The 21,710-nt window shown below is 43.8% G+C and overlaps 1 pseudogene; it reads right to left on the bottom strand.

The window, feature by feature from the left end:
• Positions 1 to 11,655: 11,655 nt before the first annotated feature.
• On the bottom strand, positions 11,656 to 13,827 carry LOC125621102 (E3 SUMO-protein ligase KIAA1586-like; annotated as a pseudogene).
• Between the last annotated feature and the right edge of the window lie 7,883 nt (positions 13,828 to 21,710).

Consider the following 21,710-nt stretch of genomic DNA (forward strand, 5'->3'; position numbering starts at 1 on the left):
AGTACCCCCCCTCCCGAAGGTAGGAGAGCACCTGGGACCTGCGGAGAGCCATCCTACAGCCCCTGGTGTTCAGGGTTACAATAGTGAGAGGTGTCATGCGGAGGGCTGGGGGAATGGGGAGTTCTCATTGGTGGGGGTACTCAAGGCCCCCGGCGGGTCGCGTAGCAACCCGTGTCCCATCCCGTGAGTAAGTAAATCTTTCCGGAAGCTGCGGGCCCGCTCGTAGGCCGCGGCACCGCCCTTCCCTTGCCGTCTACCCTCCCTCATAAGGGCTCTCGCGGCTCGGAGGAGTCGATCAAAGTCCCCCCATTGTTGGAGAGCCAGCTGTGCCCTATCGCGGGCACCACGGCATTGTTTTAAGAACTCCCGTAGTGCGTGCTGCAGCTCATGGGGGGGTAGGGTTACAATTCCCAGAGCAGTCCCTGGTGGGGCTTTTGATACAGCCTCGTGGTCCGCTAAGGCGGGTAGGCAGGGTGCGGACCGCCGACGGGGTGTCTGACAGGCTGGGGTTATTAACTCCATCTCATGCCTTGGGGTGGACGGGGATGGCAGGGGGAAAGGTGCAACTCCTGGGGAGTCGCAACTAGAAAACGTAAAGACTGCTCCCTGGGGGGAATCTGCAAAAGGCGGAAAAGAAATAACCCCAGGGGCGGCGGTAGCCTTGCAGGAGGAGGGAAACGGAACCGGAATAGGGGTGGGGGCAGGGGCAGAGGTAAGGCCCTGGGCTTCAGGAGGCGAGCAACAAAAAGAAGGTGCCTCCCGAGCAGGGTCGGGGGTTAAGGGGCAAGGGAGGGGGCTCCGAGGAATGCTAGGTACTGGCTCCGGGGTGGTCGTGGCAGCCATGGCCTCAGGTGGTAAACCACTTTCCATGGGGTGCTCACCTGGAAAGGCGGTCAGGGGGAAAGAACATGGGGAGAGGGGGCCTGGGGTGAGATTGCCCAAATCGAGGCCGGCCGTCAATAAATCATCCCCTCCCTGGGTGACCGGGGTCAAATCAAGGGCTTCAATCTCTGCGTACACAGAGGAGAGGCCAACTCCCACCACCCCAGGGGCCTCTCCGCTAGGGCCCGCCTCGACGGTCACGTCGGGGTTCGCTGGGAGTTCAGGTGGTATCCGGTTAGAAGGGGCTTCCTCCGGGGCTTCGGAGGGGAGGGTCCCCCGCGGAGGGGGGATTCCACCCTCCAATGCTGGTCTATCTTCACCTCCCGACACCAGCGAATGGATCTCACTCGTGGCCGAGGCGGGAGGCTCAAGGTCGGTACCTCCCTTCCTGGTCTTCCGGGGGGCTTCCGCGTCAGATGAATGCAGCGGAGCTCGAGCCCTCCGCTTGCCTCGCTTCCCCTGGACTACAGTCCAGCCCTCCATGGCGTCGTCCGGGGGTTGAGTAGCAGGGGACGGAGCGGGGCGCGGAGGCAGAGGTTCAGGGGTTTGGGGGGGTAGCGGTAAGGCAGCATTAGGGGCGGGGGGTTCTCCGTGGGGCGAGCCCTCTCCTGCACCCGGCAAAAGCTTTGCCACACCCCCCTCCATGGACTCTGCCGAGGTGGTTACGGCAAGAGTGGGACTCCCGTGGTCGCCCGGGCGTTGTTGGAGGGGCGCCTCTTGGGCCCGGACGGGGGCAGCGGTGGATCGGGTGGGAGGGGGGGTGGTGTCGGGTGCCGGGTGGTCGGGGGTGTCGGCAACAACAGGGCCGATATCCCGCCGGGTCTCGGGGGTCTCAGGTGCCCCTCTCCCCCGGGCCAAAGGGCAGTCCCTGCGGACATGCCCTGCCGAGCGGCAGAGGTAGCACCGGGCCTCTCCGGTGGAATAAAAGACCCTATAGCGGGCTCCCTGGTAGGGAACTTGGAAGGACCCCTCGAGCGCCTCTCCGTCACGCACCCCCGCCGGCAGTGAAATCTGCACTTGCCGGCGGAACGAAAGGACGTGACGGAGGGCGGGGTCCTTACAGCCTAACGGGAGAGGGCTAATAACAGAGACAAGCTTCCCCAGGGCGGAAAGAGCAGGTAACAGGGCAACATTAGGCAAAAAGGGAGGAACGGAGGTGAGGACGAAGCGAACGCCCAGATCTTCTAGCGGTTCTAGGGGGAGAAACACCCCCCCCACCACTAGGCCCTTCTCCACCGCCTCCTGGGCGGCAGTCTCCGAGGCCAGAAAAAAAACGACCTTCCCATACATCTTGGAGGCCGCCACAATGGCCATGGGTCCTACCACTTTCGCCAACGCCTGCACGTATGCCTCCACGTGGGGCGAGGCGGGCACTAGGAGGCAACGGACACCGTGCTTCCTGGTCAGGGCGGGAAAAGGGCCTCGATTGCTAGTGATGGCAGCGGAGGCAGTGGGTGGGCGAGATGAGGAGGCGGCAGGTGAGGGGGGGCCTGTCGCCACCCGGGCATACGTCCTGGGGGCCGGGGGAGGGATGGTCGCAGAGCTGGTGGAGGGAACAGCTGGGAGGGGTGCCGCGATCGATGACGAGGCCACTGTGGTGGGGGCGGCCTCTGCCACGGAGGGTCCAGCGGCATTAGCGGGGCCCTTCCCTTTTGGCCCGCTTCGATTTTTCCGTCTAACCGGGGGGGGGTTCCTAGAATCTAATGGGGCAGAAACCAGAGCAGCAGTAGTAAGCGCCCCGGTGCCTCCTACTGCCGATGCCCCAGCGGGGGCGGTGGCAGGGGTTCTAACAATGGAGGCGGTGGGGAAATCTTGAGGGGTGGGCAGGAGGGTAGATGGGGAGGGGGCAACCAATTTCGGTGGGGGGGCCTTGCGTCCCTCCTTCTCTGCCATTGTAAGCAGGGAGAGACAGGGAGATACTGGGAGGGGGAGGGGGGGCAAAAATCGGGGTCCGGTAGTAGGGGTAGGCTATGGGGTAAACAATCCGGGGGGGGGGGGTGGAGGGAGGACAACCCACCACAAGTGTCCAAAGAGTCTCGCTTGGTTGGTTATTATGCCGGTCCAAAAGGCAAAGTCCAAAGCAAACAGCTGGATCCGAAGGCAGATGGCAGATTGCCAGCAGGGACGAAGCAGCGGGGGCCGTGATAGTCGTAGTAGTGGTGGGGGGGTTGGGGGCACCGATGGATCTGGGGGTAGCTCCCTGCTACACCCTGTGCCGCCACAGACGCAGCTGAAATGCAGTCAACTCCCCCCCCCCGAGGGTAGAATTCAAAAGAAATCCCTCAGTCTTACGGCCTCTCTCCACGGTGATTTATAGCTGCCCGGGCGAAATTCTCCGGCCTCTGGCGTCTGCTACAGCTGTTGGCTCTGTCCCAAGGCTCTCGGAAAAAGTCCAGGCAAAAAACAAAACAGCTGGGTCTGGGGGGGTCCACTCCCCTCTCCGGACAGCAGGTCGGCAGTCCTCCCCCCCTCCTCCGGGGGTTTCAAATTAGCAAAGAGCAAAATCCAAAAGCAGGCATCGGAGGGGGGGGGGGTGCTGGCAACCGGCCAGCACACTGACGCAGCTCAAAAAAACGGGAAAAAACAAAACCGAAAAAACAAAGCGTCCGGCCCAAACGCGGGGGGTGGAACTAAGCAAAAGAAAAAGTGCGAAGAATCCGGGCCGGGGGGCTTTAGGAAAGAAAGGAAAGCAGATAGCTCAGGAGCGAGTGAAGAACGATTCCGTCTCCTTAACAGGGAAGGTTCCAGAACAGTCGGGAACCTTCTGGAGACAATTAAGACAGGCTGATTAGAACACCTGCAGCCAATCAAGAAGCTGCTAGAATCAATTAAGGTAGGCTAATCAGGGCACCTGGGTTTTAAAAAGGAGCTCACTTCAGTTTGTGGTGTGCATGTGAGGAGCTGGGAGCAAGAGGTACTAGGAGCTGAGAGAGAGAACGCGGACTGAGGGGTACAAGCATTATCAGACACCAGGAAGAAGGTCCTATGGTGAGGATAAAGAAGGTGTTGGGAGGAGGCCATAGGGAAGTAGCCCAGGGAGTTGTAGTTGTCGCACAGCTGTTCCGGGAGGCACTCCAGACAGCTGCATTCCACAGGGCCCTGGGCTGGAACCCGGAGTAGAGGGGGGCCCAGGTTCCCCCCAAATCCTCCCAACTCCTGGTCAGACACAGGAGGAGTCAACCTGGACTGTGGGTTCAGAAGCTGGATATGAGTCAACAATGTGTCCTTGTTGCCAAGAAGGCCAATGGCATTTTGGGGTGTGTAAGTAGGGGCATTGCCAGCAGATCAAGGGACGTGATCGTTCCCCTCTATTCGACACTGGTGAAGCCTCATCTGGAGTACTATGTCCAGTTTTGGGCCCCACACTACATGAAGGATGTGGAGAAATTGGAGAGAGTCCAGCGAAGGGCAACAAAAATGATTAGGGGTCTGGAACACATGCCTTATGAGGAGAGGCTGAGGGAACTGGGATTGTTTAGTCTACGGAAGAGAAGAATGAGGGGGGATTTGATAGCTGCTTTCAACTACCTGAAAGGTGGATCCAAAGAGGATGGATCTAGACTATTCTCAGTGATAGCAGATGACAGGACAAGGAGTAATGGTCTCAAGTTGCAGTGGGGGAGATTTAGGTTGGATATTAGGAAAAACTTTTTCACTAGGAGGGTGGTGAAACACTGGAATGTGTTACCTAGGGAGGTGGTGGAATCCCCTTCCTTAAAAGTTTTTAAGGTCAGGCTTGACAAAGTCCTGGCTGGGATGATTTAGTTGGGATTGGTCCTGCTCTGGGCAGGGGGTTGGACTAGATGGCCTCCAGAGGTTCCTTCCAACTCTGTTATTCTATGATTCTATGAAAAACGGCCAAGCTGAGGTCTGCCGTGAAGCTTCAAGGCAAGCAAATCCGCCAATAAGCGCAAGACCCACCAAGGTAGAGCAGGAACTTTGTCACAATGTTTACACTATAAACAAACAAAAAAACCCAGAGCAACACGTTTCAGAGCCCAGGTTGACTGAATCACCCGGACGATAAACCTTGGCAACCCTAACACCAGGCTGGAGAGGCTGTGTACTCAGCAAATTTGCTAGATTTGTACTCCACTGTTTACCTTAGGATTGCATAAAAGATAAATTTGCAATGATACAAGTTTGAAGTGAGGCACTTCCTAAATTCACAACTAGAAAATTACCTTCCTGTCCTATTCCTGGTCAGGGAGCTTCCCCTCTTTGGATGTTGTGTGAGAAAAATAGACAACCCCTCTGTCTCTGAAATTCAATACACGTGAAAATGCTACAACTATACTAGTCACAGGCTAAAATAACTAGTTCACCTGGTTTACAGTGCAAGACATATGGTTCCTGTCTTACTGTGAAGATGGAAAAGTGTTCTTATATACTCTGTCTGCTAACTGTGTAACTTGAAATCTGGGCACACAGAAGTGTAATGCTGTAATACATACATCACTGACGTTCACTAAATCTATTGGGAGTAACAGGAGTACCAAATTTACATCAAAAGTTGTGAGCCATATTTACATATACAGCAAAAGCATGAATATACAGTACACACACCCTAGCTACCTACCTAATACGCATTAGGACATCTGGGCTCCTTCTACTGGGAATGGCCACTTGCTGGATGATCTGGTGCACTCACTACTATATTCACTACAGAAAACTTATATTGGCATAGCTGTGTCTATCAGGGGTATGAAAAACTCACATCCCTGACCAATACAGAACCCCCAATGTAGATGAACCTATGTCAACAGACAGGTGCTTCTGTCAACAAAGCTTACATTCGGAAGGTGGTGTACCTACACTAACAGAAAAACTCCTTCTATTAGCGTATGCTGTATCTCCATTAGGAGGCTATGCCAGTATAGCTATGCCTGCAGAGGCTCTGTAGTGTAGACACAACCCTAGTAGTGGTGAAACTTAAATCACCTCTAAATGAGTGAATTATTTTTCCACCTGTTTACAAAAGTAATCACTGAGATGGTGGGAATGGTGGTTTGTGTGTCTTTATGTGATCACTAGCTCTTACTTTTTGCCACCTATTTTCCAGAACATTTTAAAAAAAGTTATTTTAGACGCTTTCTTTTCTGTTTTTGGACAATGGTGCTGAGCCTGCTTACACCAGTCATGAATTTTGCCCATTATTCAAATCTTCTTCTCATTGAAACATCAACATCAGAGTTATTTCTGTGGCTTTTGGCAATGCTGAATTGAAACAGCAAAAGTGTTTTCTTGTTGCTTTCTGTATTTGTTTTCATCAGGTGTCAGAACCAGGATGAGGACTTAATTAGTTAATGAGAAACACATTTGCAGAAGATGGCAGTCTCTTTAATTATCTGTTCTAACTATAACATAGTTTTGTACAAATTAGAACTTATCTTGTCTTAGTCTCCAGTGTCAGGCACACCCTGTAAGGTAAAATACTTTAGATGTTCAATTTTGATAGTGTCTTAATCAAATAGGAATGAATTAAATGGCCTGGAAATGAGACACATGGTATACATCAAAAAGAAACAGGGATTATGAATGTTAACACCAGAATGTTGGAGGCTGTCTCCATGGAAACTGTATACCTATTAAAGAAAAACACTTTTCAAAAAGTAAACATTTGATTTATTAGCCATGTTAACAACAAAATTGCTAAATTAATACATCCTTTCTGCAAATATTTATGTTAATATTACACATTACATTAATGTTTGAAATTATACAATTTTAGAACTCTTTTGAGGAATAAATCTCAGATTTTAAAAGACCAGTGCAGAATGGGCTTTTAAAGATAATTTTTATTAGAATAACAGCAGTGACCAGTGGGGATTCTCAAAGGTATAACTTTGAGCCACATGAACTCAGGGCTGGGGTGAAAAAGAAATCCCTTTCAGCTATGTGATCTCTTCAGGAAGGAACTTTCCTTCCAACCATATGAACTCTGATTGTGTATATGCTCAAATACTGAATCCTCCAGCCATATGTATTTCAGCAAAAGACCCCACTGCACTTTATCAGGACTGGTTTTAACTTACTGGAAACTAACTAAAAATCTATGCAGATGCAAAATTTAGATTTGTGCTCATCCTAAAATCAAAACCAAAATAACCCAAAGGACAAAATTTACAATTTTGACTATTATAAGAACGGCCATACTGGGTCAGACCAAAGGTCCATCTAGCCCAGTGCCCTGTCTTCCAACAGTGGCCAATGCCAGGTGGCCCAGAGGGAATGAATAGAACAGGTAATCATTAAGTGATGCATCCCCTGCTGCCCATGCCCAGCTTCTGGCAAACAGAGGCTAGGGACACCATCCCTGCCCATCCTGGCTAATAGCCATTGATGGATCTATCCTCCATGAACTTATCTTTTTCTTTTTTGAACCCTGTTATAGTCTTGGCCTTCTTAACATCCTCTGGCAAAGAGTTCCACAGGTTGACTGTGTGTTGTGTGAAGAAATACTTCATTTTGTTTGTTTTAAACCTGCTGTCTATTAATTTCATTTGGTGACCCCTAGTTCGTGTGCTATGAGGAGTAAATAACACTTCCTTATTTACTTTCTCTACACCAGTCATGATTTTATAGACCTCAATAATATTCCTCCCTTAGTTGTCTCTTTTCCAAACTGAAAAATCCCAGTTTTAGTAATCTCTCCTCAGACAGAAGCTGTTCCATACCCCTAATCATTTTTGTTGCCCTTTTCCGAATCCTTTCCAATTCCAAAATATCTTTTTTGAGATGGGGTAACCACATCTACATGCAGTATTCAAGATGTGGGCATACCATGAATTTATACAGAGGCAATATGATATTTTCTGTCTTATTATCTATCCCTTTCTTTATGATTCCCAACATTCTGTTTGCTTTTTCAGCTGCTGCTGCACATTGAGCTGATGTTTTCAGAGAACTATCCACAATGATTCCAAGGTCTCTTTCTTGAGTGGTAACAGCTAATTTAGACCCCATCATTTTATGTGTATAGTTGGGATTATGTTTTCCAATGTGCATTAGTTTGCATTTATCAAGATTAAATTTCATCTGCCATTTTTGTGCCCAGTCACCCAGTTTTGAGAGATCCCTTTATAGCTCTTCACAATCTGCCTGGGATTTAACTATCTTGAGTAGTATTGTATCATCTGCAAATTTTGCCATCTCACTATTTACCCCCTTTTCTGGATCATTTATGAATATGTCGAATAGGACTGGTCCCAGTACAGACCTCTGGGGGACACCACTATTTACCTCTCTCCATTCTGAAAACTGACCATTTATACCTACCCTTTGTTTCCTATCTTTTAACCAGTTACCAATCCATGAGAGGACCTTTCCTCTTATCCCATGGCATCTTACTTTGCTTAATAACCTTTGGTGAGGGACCTTGTCAAAGGCTTTCTGAAAATCTAAGTACACTATATCCACTGGATTCCTCTTGTCCACATGCTTGTTGACCCCCTCAAAGAATTCCAGTAGATTGGTGAGGCATGATTTCTCTTTATAAAAACCATGTTGACTCTTCCCCAACAAATTATGTTCATCTATATGGCTGACAATATCGTTCTTTACTATAGTTTCAACCAGTGTGCCTGGTACTGAAGTCAGTCTTACCGGCCTGTAATTGCCGGGATCACCTCTGGAGCCCTTTTTAAAAATTGGCATCACATTAGCTGTCGTCCAGTTATTTGGTACAGAAGCTGATTTAAATTTGAGTTCCTTCAGAACTCTTGGGTGAAAACCATCTGGTTCTGGTGACTTATTACTGTTTAATTTATCAATTTCTTCCAAAACCGCCTCTAATTACACCTCAATCTGGGAGATTTCCTCAGGTTTCTCAACTAAAAAGAATTGCTCAGGTCTGGGAATCTGCCTCACATCCTCCGCCGTGAAGTCCAATGCAAAGAATTCATTTAATTTCTCTGCAGTGGCCTTATCCTTGAGTGCTCCTTTAGCATCTTGATCGTCCAGTGGCCCCACTGGTTGTTTAACAGGCTTCCTGCTGTTTTTTTTGCTAGATTTTTTTTTTTTTTTGCTATTACTTTGAGTCTTTAGCTAGCTGTTCTTCAAACTCTTTTTTGGCCGTCTTAATTATATTTTTACACTTCATTTGCCAGGGTTTTTGTGCTTTTCCATTTTCCTCACTAGGATTTAACTTCCACTTTTTAAAGGATGCCTTTTTGCCTCTCACTGCTTCTTTTACTTTGTTGTTTAGCCACGGTGGCTCTTTTTCGGTTCTCTTATTATGTTTTTGAATTTGGGGTATACATTTAAGTTGAGCATCTATTATGGTGTCTTTAAAAAGTTTCCATGCAACTTGCAGAGATTTTACTTTTGGAACTGTACCTTTTAATTTCTGTTTAACTAACCTCATTTTTGTGAAGTTCCCCTTTCTGAAATTAAATGCTACAGTGTTGGGCTTCTGTGGTGTTTCCCCCACCACAGGGATGGTAAATTTAATTATATTATGGTCACTATTACAAAGTGGTCCAGCTACCTCTTGGACCAGATCCTTTGCTCCACTTAGGACTAAATCAAGAATTGCCTCTCTTCTTGTGGGTTCCAGGACCAGCTGCTCCAAGAAGCAGTCATTTAAGGTGTCAAGAAACTTTATTTCTGCATCCTGTCCTCAGGTGACATGTACCCAGTAAATATGGGGATAATTGAAATCTCCCATTATTATTTTTTTTATTTTAATAGCTTTTCTAATCTCCCTGAGCATTTCACAGTCACTATCACCATCCTGGTCAGCTGGTCGGTAATATATTCCTACTGCTATCTTCTTCTTACTAGAGCATGGAATTACTATCCATAGAGATTCCATGGTACAGTTTGGTTCATTTAAGATTTTTGCTTCTTTTGATTCTATGCTTTCTTTCACATATAGTGCACTCCCCCACCAGCATGACCTGTTCTGTCCTTCCGATATATTTTGTACCCTGGAATTACTGTGTCCCATTGATTATCCTCATTCTACCAAGTTTCTGTGATGCCTATTATATCAATATTCTCATTTAATATGAGGCACTCTAGTTCACACATCTTATTATTTACACTTTTAGCATTAGTGTATAAAGCTCTTTAAAAACGTACTTTTTAGCTGTCTGCCATTACATGATGCAATTGAATGGGACTCTTTCATTTGACTGTTTCTAATCCAATCCTACCTGTATTTTATCATTTGCCACCCTCTCCTCCTTACTAGGACATAGAGAATCTCCGTTAATAGATGCTCCCCTTAGGGATGTCTCTGTCCGAATCACATACTCTTCTGCACCTGTCAGCTTTCCCCCAGCCCCTAGTTTAAAAGCTGCTCTACAACCTTTTAAAAGTTAAGTGCCAGCAATCTGGTTCCATTTTGGTTTAGGTGGAGCCCATCCTTCCTGAATAGGTTCCCCCTTTCCACAGTTCCTAATAAATCTAAACCCCTGCTCCCTACACCATTGTCTCATCCACTCATTGAGACCCTGCAGTTCTGCCTATCTACCTGGCCCTGCATGTGGAACTGGAGCATCTCAGAGAATGCTACCATGGAGGTCTTGGACTTCAGTATCTTACCTAGCAGCCTAAATTTGGTGTCCAGGATCTCTCTCTCCTATCCTTCCCTATGCCATAGATACCTACATGTACCACAACCAGCGGCTCCTCCCCAGCACTACACATACATCTATCCTAGATGTCTCGAGGGATCCACAACCTTCACACCAGGCAGGCAAGTCACCATGCAGTTCTCCTGGTCATCACAAACCCAGCTATCTATATTTCTAATGATCAAGTCCCCCATAATTATTACCTGTTTCTTCCTAATAACTGGAGTTCCCTCCCCCAGAGAGGTATCCTCAGTGCGAGAGGATACCACAACATCATCTGGAAGGATGGTCCCTACTATGGGATCATTTCCCTCTGTTCCCATTGGATGTTCTCCTTCCCTGAGACTTTCATCCTCCTCGACAGCACAGAGGCTGTCAGACCAGGGTGGGACTGTTCTACGGTGTCCCGGAAAGTCTCATCTATGTACCTCTCTGTCTCCCTTAGCTCCTCCAGTTCAGCCACTCTGGTCTCCAAAGCCTATACACGGTCTCTGAGGGCGAGGAGCTCCTTGCAGCGAATGCACATATACGCCACCCTCCCATAAGCATACATGCGGCATTGAGTGCAATAAACTGGGTAGCCCCCACTCAGTTGCTGGCCTTCTGCCTGCATTATCGTTTTACTCCTGAAGCTATTTCTTTTGTTGCTGTTTTGTTTTTATCAGGGTTTTTTTTTGGCTTTAAGTTTAAATAATGTTAAGTATATCTAATCCTGTTCCCCTCTCCCTTTAAACTCCTTCACAAAACTCCCCAGGCCACTAGGCTCAGCACAGTGATGAGCTGCCAAAATCTTAACAACCAGTTCCCTATAAAAAGTTCTGATTTAAGGGATGTACCACAGTATGTATTTTTTGTACCTTTTTCCATAAGAAGTGGCAATTCATTGAGTCATTGGGAGTCATATTTAACAAAAAAAAAATAAAAAACATTTTAAATGTTTATAACAATAGAAACAAAGTACTGCTTTCTTAAATTAATTTAAAATACATTTGAAAAGAAAATATAAAGAAGAGAAGTATGAGTAAGCAAACAATAATAATATTTAAGAATGAAATGCCTATTATTCTTGTATTTTAAAATATTACATGTAAACTACTTAAGTTATTAAAAATAAAAAGTGTAATATATTCATGTTGAAGTATACAATGCAACAAGCAATATTTTAAAGAATATTTAAGTACATTATTCATTACTAATTAGGTAGTAATTTCCAAATGGCTTCTTGATCTTCTCCATAACCTTTGGTGTTGGATATCTGAACTCTGGTATCTAATGCGGATCGATGACTTCTCATCCATGCTTTAACATATGGTATTGGGTTCCAGGAATTTAGTGGTTTTCCCAACAAATTGATGGTCATAAAGCTTGAGATATGTGTAATTGTTAAATTCGCCCTTTTATCACTACAAATAATATTCATCAACGAAAAAGCTCTTTCTGCTTCTGCAGAACTAATTGCAATTATGTTCATAATTTGCTTTGCTTTCCTTATTGTTTCTGGATCAGGAAGATGTTTAGATTGAATATTATTCTCTACATGGTCACAAAAATCATTTAAATCAACTACAAATTTTATGAATTTGTTTAATTCATGCTCTTTTTCTTCTTCTGATTTCCAAGGTAACCTGACTTCTTCAGTATTCCATGAAGTGGGATCCATAACATTGAATAATTCAACTATTTTAGGTGTATTACTAGAATGACCTAAATTGTCGTCTTTATGTTTAATGTGATTTTCATTTAATAATCTTGCCTTCATTTTTTCAATAATGCACTCTATTACTTTGTCTCATGGCAGTGATTTAAACCTTACATTATCTTCAAACTCTATGCACTTAAAAGCATCACTTTCTATCATTTCATTAATTTTATTTTCATGTATACCAAAACTATCTTTTAATTGTATGAAAAAATCAATCATTCGTTTGATTAGCTTATCTGCCTTTGTTAAACTCAATTGTCTCGCTTGCAGTGCATTTGATAATAATGCAAGTTCATCCAAAATGTCAATCATTAATGCCAAGTCTTTTAAAAATTCTTTGTTTTTCAACCTTTTTTCCATGCCAGAAAATTTCTTATTTTTGGAAAAATAAATATAGAGAGCTGGATAAGCTCTCCAGACTGCTTTGACAGCTCTAAGGCTACAAGAAGCGCATTGTGGACCAAAAACATGGTCTATTTTGATGATTTCAATATATATTTCTTCAGAAACTTGTTTAAGTTCAAACTGACTTTTATTTGACTGATGAAAAATTGCATAAATCTTGTCCAAAAAAATCTTGAAATGGCTTATTTCATTGATATCATTTATAGCATCATCTAAAGCCAGTTTTAGCCGATGATTCAAACAATGCCAAATTATAATGTTTGGAAAATCTTGAATGAGTCTTGTAGCAACTCCAGATTTATGTCCAAGCATGGTGCTCACGCCATCAGAACAAAATCCGATTAAATTTCTCTTTAAATATTCTGTGTCAAATCCTGTATTGGTTAATGAATGTCTCAAAGCATTATAAATATTTTCTGCTTTTGTTGATTCTAATTCCACTAAATCGAGAAAAACTGTTGGTGAAGAATCTTGTAATTCTATAATTTTATAAGAATTACAAGCACAGTTTTACTTGAAATTGTAGAAGCTTCATCAATAATAATACAAATCTTTGCATTGTTTTCAATGATTTTACTAAAAAATTGTTTTCTTATTAATTCAGCAATATGCTCTACGATTCTGATGGCCGAAAATCGAGAATGTAGGTAACCCCTAAATCGGTTTCATTCTTAATTTGTAGCTCTACTTCATCCTCCATATCTGACATTGGTTGATTTCTTTTTACTAAGCTGTAAACTATGTTGAAAATTTTGCTGGTTATTGCAATATTTTTTCAGTAACTTTTATCAATCACTGTAGTGAGAGGTTCTTTTTTAGATTCATTTAAAATATTTATAACTCTCAAATGAGAGCTTGATTCGAAATGTTCCCTCATTTTTTTTCTTAATCAAGCTTGCTGAACTTTTTTATCAGTTCCAGATGCTTTAATAGTACACTTCTGCAATTCTGAAGAAATGTGTAAAGATTTTCCTCAAGGACCCCCAAATATGACATATTTGCACAGTGGGAACAGCCAAGTTTTTTGCCTTCAATTATCAAGCCATTATATTTCTTTAAAAAATATTATGCCTGCTCGGAAGTCCAACAATCGGGTACTACATTTGCACAGTCATATAAATCTTCTTCCATTGCAGACACATTTTCAGATGATTCAACATTTAAGATATTTTCATCACCAAAATTATTGTCATTGGCGTTTTCAGTATTTAAATAATTATTTTCGCTACTAGAACTACAGACTGATGATTTTGTCATTTTAGTGGAAAACCAGTCAATAATGCTTTTCTGGCATTTCATTATGAAGGGTAAATTATATTGAATAGAAAACTTTAATCTTCGAATAACAGTCCAGTTAGTATTACACACCGAAATATCACATGCAATTTACTAGAAACAAACAGACCGACTATGACTTACTGGTCTTGTTGAACTGTATAGAAAACAGTTGAGCAAGTGCACGAATGAGGCAAGTACAACCCCGTTAATAAAATAATAAACGAGACGTTTGTCTCGCGTCAGGACAAACTTGGATGCGACCAAGTCGCAGTCTGGGATGACATTACATGCACACGTGGATAGCAACATAAATCTTGACCTATCCGTTGTAGAAACGGCTCTTTAACTGCTAGAATTCCATGTCCCTTTGCATTTGAAGTTTATTTTGTACACTGTATTACAAGTCTTCATTAATTTAAGGTTTCCCGTGCCAGTTAGAAATTTTACATTTACATGAGCCCCCCATGGAACCCCAGAATGACAGCGGGCTAAGCGGGACCGATGGCTGGGACCCCATCTGGCAAGGGGCCGGCGGCCGGAACCCCAGTCTGGTGGCGGACTGAGTGGGGTGGTGGACAGAACCCCAGACCAGCAGCTGCTCACCCGCCGCCGGTCTGGGGTTCCGGCCACCGCCTCCTGTCAGCCGGGGTCCCGGCCGCCGGCCCCACTCAGTTCCATTCACCCAGGCAGGCAGTGGGCTGAGTGGGGCAAATGGCTGGGACCCCAGCTGGCAAGGGGCCAGCAGCCAGAACTCCAGTCTGGCGGCTGGCTGAGCGGGGTGGCGGACAGAACCCCAGACCAGCAGCGGCTCACCCGACGCGGGTCTGGGTTTCCGTCCGCCGGCTCCTGCCAGCTGGGGTCCTGGCCGCTGGCCCTGCTCAGTTCCGTTCACCCAGGCAGGCAGCGGGCTGAGTGGGGCCAGTGGACCCCGGCTGGCAGCAGCGTGCCAGTAAAAATCGGCTCGCCTGCCACCTTTGGCAGGTGTGCCGCAGGTTGCCGACCCCTCCCCTATTATTTTCTACACCATTTATTAAGATTAAGATTATTCATTTTAAGATCATTTTATAATATTTGTTTTCCTAACAATTTTTAACATCCAGTTCTAAAACTGCTTCAAAATTCAGCAACCGGTTACCGGGAACCAGTGCGAACCGGCTCCAGCTCACCACTGGCTCAGCACACACACGGTCTCCCAAATAAACAGACCACGTGGTATATTTCAGTCTAGCAGCAAGCACACCACAAACACAGACACACACACTATTGACAACAAACTTACCCTAAGGGTCACATAATCTTAATAATTGAACAAACAATGAAAAATAGCCTGATTTTGAAATGTTTTATTCTAAATTTCCTCTTGGAGCATAACTACCCTCAGGGTTTGCCTTGAGGACCACATCTCTCCTAGGTTCCTTTCTCTCTAGTGAGTAACTCCTATCTTCCTTAAATCCCTAGTAGAGTTAATGAGCCACACCTACCAAAAACAGTCATCAGATCTTCAGCAGCTTTATCTCGGATTTGAGTACCTTCTAATGGAGTGGATCAACATAGTAGACCTGCCATCCCTTTGCTCTGTTTACCTTGCAACTGCTTCCAGTAATCTGAACAAAATATAAATATTAAAGGAACATTCCCTTTCATTAAAAATCACACTTGTGTCTGAAAAACATTGCCTACAATAGTTACAAGTATCAGTCGGGGCAGGTTGATATTTTTTGAGTGGTGATGGTGGGGATTATTTTGTGCATTACAGAGCTTTGGCTATAGTCAGTAACCTTCTCTCTCTCCACGCCTACCAAAATCTCCAGTATCATCAGTAGTTCTGCTTCCCCTATCATTTTGTGGGTATTTCACTTGGCAACAGTTGAGACCTAAAGCATTATAAATAGGAAAATATTTTTTTTGTAAAACCACAAAAAACAAAACAAAACAAAAAAATCCCAAAGGGATTCCAGGGTAGGGATAGGACCTGAAACTACTTTAAACCTTTTTTTAAAACTGACTTATTTTTAAGTGGAGCATGTTCCTATTTTTTTGTTTTTAAAGGCAAAGTAATTTTACATTTGAACTGTCAGGTCCCCATGTTTTTCTCACTCTCTGAAGGTCTGTACTCTTGTGTAACACTGTTATTCTAATGACCTAGATTTTGATGGGATTCTGTAGCAAGGAGAAAAAGCGAGGAGCCAATATGTTTTATATCTCTTTGATTTAATTTTTGAGATGGTTTTTATTCTGCACAAGGAAGTGAGGGCAAATGTTTCTTTTTTGAAGTTTGTTTTTTAACTACATGACATAAACATTCATTTACTATTTACCGTTCTGTTTTCCTTTTAGTAATATAAGAAGTTATCAATATTTATTTCTTTTCTCATGTCTCAGTCCTGAATATAATCTATGGTATCTACAGAGTAACAGACCTTTGTAGTGCAGTGCCAATCTTTCTTTTTTTCCTTAACATGAAGCAAGAATGAAGTGGAAAAGTATGAGTGAAGACTCAGTATACAAATGAAGAGTGCATTCTTAACAATTCTATAGTCAGATTTTAGTCTCCCTATTAAATTTTCCTCCCCATGTTCACTCTGACATAAACATGTGAGAATTCCCTCTTTTTATGTGTATAAATATACCATAATCTGCAAATAGGCACACAGCTTCTCCCTAACACTTTATTCACTTACAAAATTATCCTCTCACCCTGAAATCATGTGATGCACTGCTGTGAAATTGAGAGGAGAATTGGAACTAATATTTCAGTTAAGCCAAAATTAATAATTCTATCTCCAAGGCAAATTTATAAAGATGTTGTGGGGGATTTTAGATTAATGCAAAATCATTCTCAAATTCATATTCTTAAACAATGGGTACTTGCAATACAATACATGTCACACATAGAACATGGTATTTTGTAGAAGTGATATCAGCACTTCTGATATCTCTGGGTTGCAGGAGATCTCTAAACTGTTGTATGGTAAAAATAGGTAAAAATAAAACAAAAGTTAAAAGCTAGTGAGCTATTTTGGGATTACTTACAAGCTTTTCTGTCAATGTCTACAAGTGGTGGTACAGCTAAAGTAGGATATAAACATCTGTATCCTCCCTCCTTCCCTCCCCCCCTCCCCAATTGCCACTTCATTGCCACAACTTCTTTTATCATTGTTCCTCTTTCTCAGTTGTCTGCCTTTTCACATGACTGGTGCAGCTGCTACACTTCTTAATTCCCCCTGGTACTTTTTTGTGGTGTCTGGCTATGCCTTTCTTGATTCCTAATATTTGCTACACGATCAGCTACAGACTAGGGACCGAATGGCTAGGCAGCAGTTCTGCGGAAAAGGACCTAGGGGTGACAGTGGACGAGAAGCTGGATATGAGTCAGCAGTGTGCCCTTGTTGCCAAGAAGGCCAATGGCATTTTGGGATGTATAAGTAGGGGCATAGCGAGCAGATCGAGGGACGTGATCGTTCCCCTCTATTCGACATTAGTGAGGCCTCATCTGGAGTACTGTGTCCAGTTTTGGGCCCCACACTTCAAGAAGGATGTGGATAAATTGGAGAGAGTCCAGCGAAGGGCAACAAAAATGATTAGGGGTCTGGAACACATGAGTTATGAGGAGAGGCTGAGGGAGCTGGGATTGTTTAGCCTGCAGAAGAGAAGAATGAGGGGGGATTTGATAGCTGCTTTCAACTACCTGAAAGGGGGTTCCAAAGAGGATGGCTCTAGATTGTTCTCAATGGTATCAGATGACAGAACGAGGAGTAATGGTCTCAAGCTGCAGTGGGGGAGGTTTAGATTGGATATTAGGAAAAACTTTTTCACTAAGAGGGTGGTGAAACACTGGAATGCGTTACCTAGGGAGGTGGTAGAATCTCCTTCCTTAGAGGTTTTTAAGGTCAGGCTTGACAAAGCCCTGGCTGGGATGATTTAACTGGGAATTGGTCCTGCTTCGAGCAGGGGGTTGGACTAGATGACCTTCTGGGGTCCCTTCCAACCCTTATATTCTATGATTCTATGATTCTATGATCAGTCCAGTTGCTGGCTAACACCTTACTTTTTCTGGCTTGGATGGAGAATCACTTTCCCCAAATGGTTTGCCTTAACGACATCCCTGTCTTCCAAAATGAGTTTCACTGATTTTAGAATGGATTTGCTCTACAGTTATGGCTTCCAGAGAGGGTATTACCAGATTTTTGGAGCAATTAAAGATGTTTTCTCTTCTGAACTAAAATGTTTTTTTGCTGTGCATAATTAAAATCTTTTACTCTTATACAGCGGTGCCCAAACTTTTTTTCTCATGCCACCCTTTATCAGTAGTGGAATGTGTCTGCACCCCCCTGTACTGGGAGCAGGGCCCGGGAGTAGGGACCAGTGGCTGAGAGCAGGGGCAGGGCCATGACCAGGAGTAGAGTCAGGGGCTGGGGCCGGGGTGAGGCTGGAGCTGAGCTGGATGGTGCTCCCACCCCTATGGGGGCTGGCCCAGCTTCCCCCAAACCCTACTTGGACATTCATCCATGCCCCCCTAGGGATGTGCATTCCACAGTTTGGGGACCACTGCTCTAATAGTTCACCCTTCTTTTCTTTATCCTCCCCCCCCCCCTTCTAATGGGTATAGACTTTTTACTTTGCTAATAATCTTCTCTGTAAACTAAAGGAAGGGACAGAAGAGGTTTTTATATATTAAACTCAGTGCCCTGACTTAACCATAGTAGCAGAAGAAAGAGACATCCACTTCAACTGAAAGGCAACATTGTAAAAACTGATAAAAGGATATCCTTTTTAGATAATGCATGTAGAACTCACTGCCAGAAAACATCACTGAATCCAAGAATCTAGAAGATTCAAAAAAAGATTAGACATATATAGAGATGAGGATGATATCCAGTGGTTAAGCCAGCCACTGACTGATAAGGGTTAGGAAGAAACATCATTTCTGGATAGGTTATTGCATTTTGGCATTTCTTGCACCTTCCTGTGAAATATCTGTTACTGGCCACTATTGGACACAGGATATTAGACCAGATTGATCACTGATCTTGTTCAGTAAGCACCAATTGGATTAGAGGGGAGAGGAGTAGTGGTCTTCTTCCAAGCTACACTCACAAAATTATCTCACAAAATTGAGATGTTGGTCATAGGAGATTATGCAGATGTTCAAAACATGATCCTATGTGCTCTCAGGGTTGTGTTGGGCTTCTTGGTTGTGGCTTCTCCACTAGAGGGGTTTCAATACACCCATAGACTCTTCAGGCTTGTATTCCCTTCTGTAGGACTCATACCTGATTGGTTTCCTTGGGGCTGGATCCTTCTTGATTTAGGAGGGAAACATATAAGAGGTGGTACTCTTCTAGGCCTGCCCATTCGTGGTGCCAAAATAAGTTGTCATTCACTAGATTGTGTAGATATTGATAATATAATACTGCGTCTTTCTTACATGCAGTGAAATAAGTAATAATACTGGCATTTTAATAGCATAACTGGTACCTGATGAATGGCACAGTTTGCATCTCTGAATTACTTTCACAGGCTCTCTGAAGACTCAGGCAGAGTGTGCTGCCTCAGTTACACTCAGTTCACATTTCCAAGGCAATCTTCACATCAACAATATCAAGATACTTAATTTTTGTTTTTAAATGAAAATTAAGATACTGGAATATAAGAAGGCAGTTTGGGAGAGGTGCTAGTATGCTGTACTATCATGTACTGTACCAGCAAAATTCAAGATCTGTTAGGAAGGCAATATGTACGTTCCAACTGTGGGCCAAACTATACTCTTGGGATCTCTGAATGGAGGGAGACACAAACATGGAAGGGAGGCTAACCACCTATGTGGCAATAGGAATCCTTTCCTCTATGAAGAGCTTATCTTTAAACCTGAAGAGCAGTGAAACAGAAAGGAGGGGACAGGGTAGGGACCCAGGCAACCAGAAGAAGAAAGTTAAAACAACCCACGGAGCTCCCCTGGTTCTACCAGCAGGTAATAGCTAGGGAGATAGGAGCTAGGGTAATAGCTATAGCAATGGACCTCCAAGGGAGTTATGCTGGCAGAGTGGAGAGGGTCCAGACTTTCTAAGGATGAGGTAATATCTAAAGCATTTGTACATCTTTGGAGTATGGGGAGAAATCCCTACTCCACCCAATGGAAGAATAGACAAAACTCTTTAAGGAGAAGGAACCTCACAAAGGCCCTCATTTGGGAATGTGATCAATACGTGCCTAACTGTAGGCATCTGAGTAGTTCCACTTAAATGTGATTCCCCTCATGCTTAAAGTTAAGCACATGCTTTAAATACTGTGCTGAACTGAGGCCTCATCTCTACCTAGCCATGTAGTTCTTCAGTGTCCTGCAGCATGACACTATTTATCCTTAATGTAATGGATTATTCATTGTTTAAAGAGCAAAATATACTATTTTTAGTGCATTTTATTTTTCCTCTCAATCTGACTCCAATTTACCACTTTCTTGCTTTTTTTCACTCATTCCTTTCTTCTACTTCTACTTCCAGCTTTTTATTTTACCCCATCTGTCTATTTTCCCTAAGAAATATCAAACATTTTTAGCTGACTGTAGTTCAAAACCAGAAAATTTATTCTGTGTACTCCTCCTTCACATATTTTCAGTTTTTTGATTAGGACAGAAATGTTTAGTAAATAGCTGTATCCCTAAAATTGCAGGCTTAGAATAAACTTTTCTCCTCTTGTGTTCATTGCTGTGGTCGCTTTGTAAACAATGCATAACCTATTACATTTCTTATTCTGTAATCACAACAATATTGCAAGTTAAAATTGAGGTATTCTAGCCAAATCTTTGGGTAACCCTTGAACAATATCTCCCCATATTAGACTCTAATCAGTGCTATTAGTTCCTTGCTTTCATAAATACAAAATCTCTCTCAAAACTAGAGGTGCGGGGAAAGAAAAGCAATTGAAGACGAAGGCTTTGAAAGAAATTCACCATTAAGGATAAAAGATGTCATACCGTAGGACACTGAAGAACTATATGGCTGAGTGCTGGCGGATATAAAGGAGGCTTCCCCTTTTTAAATATGAATTGTCTTCTCTTTTTAGCTTCCATTTTGATCTTATTTAGTGTCATAAAAATAAAGGGAAGTGTAACCACCTTTTCTATATATGGTGCTATAAAATCCCTCCTGGCCAGAGGGAAAGTCCTTTTACCTGTGAAGGGTTAAGAAGCTCAGGTAACCTGGCTGGTACCTGACCCAAAATGACCAATGAGGGGACAAGAGACTTTCAAATCTGGGGGAGGGGAGGCTTTTGTCTGTCTGTGTGATACCTTTGCCAGGAACAGATCAAGGATTCAGGCCCTCCAACTCCTGTAAAGTTGGTAAGTAATCTAGCTAGAAAATGTGTTAGGTTTTCTTTGTTTTGGCTTGTGAAATTCGCTGTGCTGGAGGAAATGTGTATTCCTGTTTTTGTGTCTTTTTGTAACTTAAGGTTTTGCCGAGAGGGATTCTCTGTGTTTTAAATCTGACTGCCTGTAAGATTATCTTCCATTCTGATCTTACAGAGTTGTTCTCTTATCTTTTTTTGTTCTTCTAATAAAGCTCTGTTTTTTTTAATAATCTGATTGGGTTTTTGGGGTGTTAGAAATCCAAGGCTGGTTTTTGCTCATCTTGTTTATTCTCAAGCCTCCCCAGGAAAGGGGGTGTAAGGGCTTGGGGGGATATTTGGGGGAAAATAGGAACTCCAAGTGGTCCTTTCCCTGTTCTTTGTCTAAATCACTTTGTGGTGGCAGCATACTGTTCAAAGACAAGGTGAAATTTGTGCCTTGGGAAAGTTTTTAACCTAAGCTGGTAAAAATAAGCTTAGGGGGTTTTTCATGCTGGTCCCCACATCTGCACCCTAGA

Source organism: Caretta caretta, chromosome 1, assembly GCF_965140235.1.
Source record: "Caretta caretta isolate rCarCar2 chromosome 1, rCarCar1.hap1, whole genome shotgun sequence".
Classification (NCBI taxonomy): Eukaryota; Metazoa; Chordata; order Testudines; family Cheloniidae; genus Caretta; species Caretta caretta.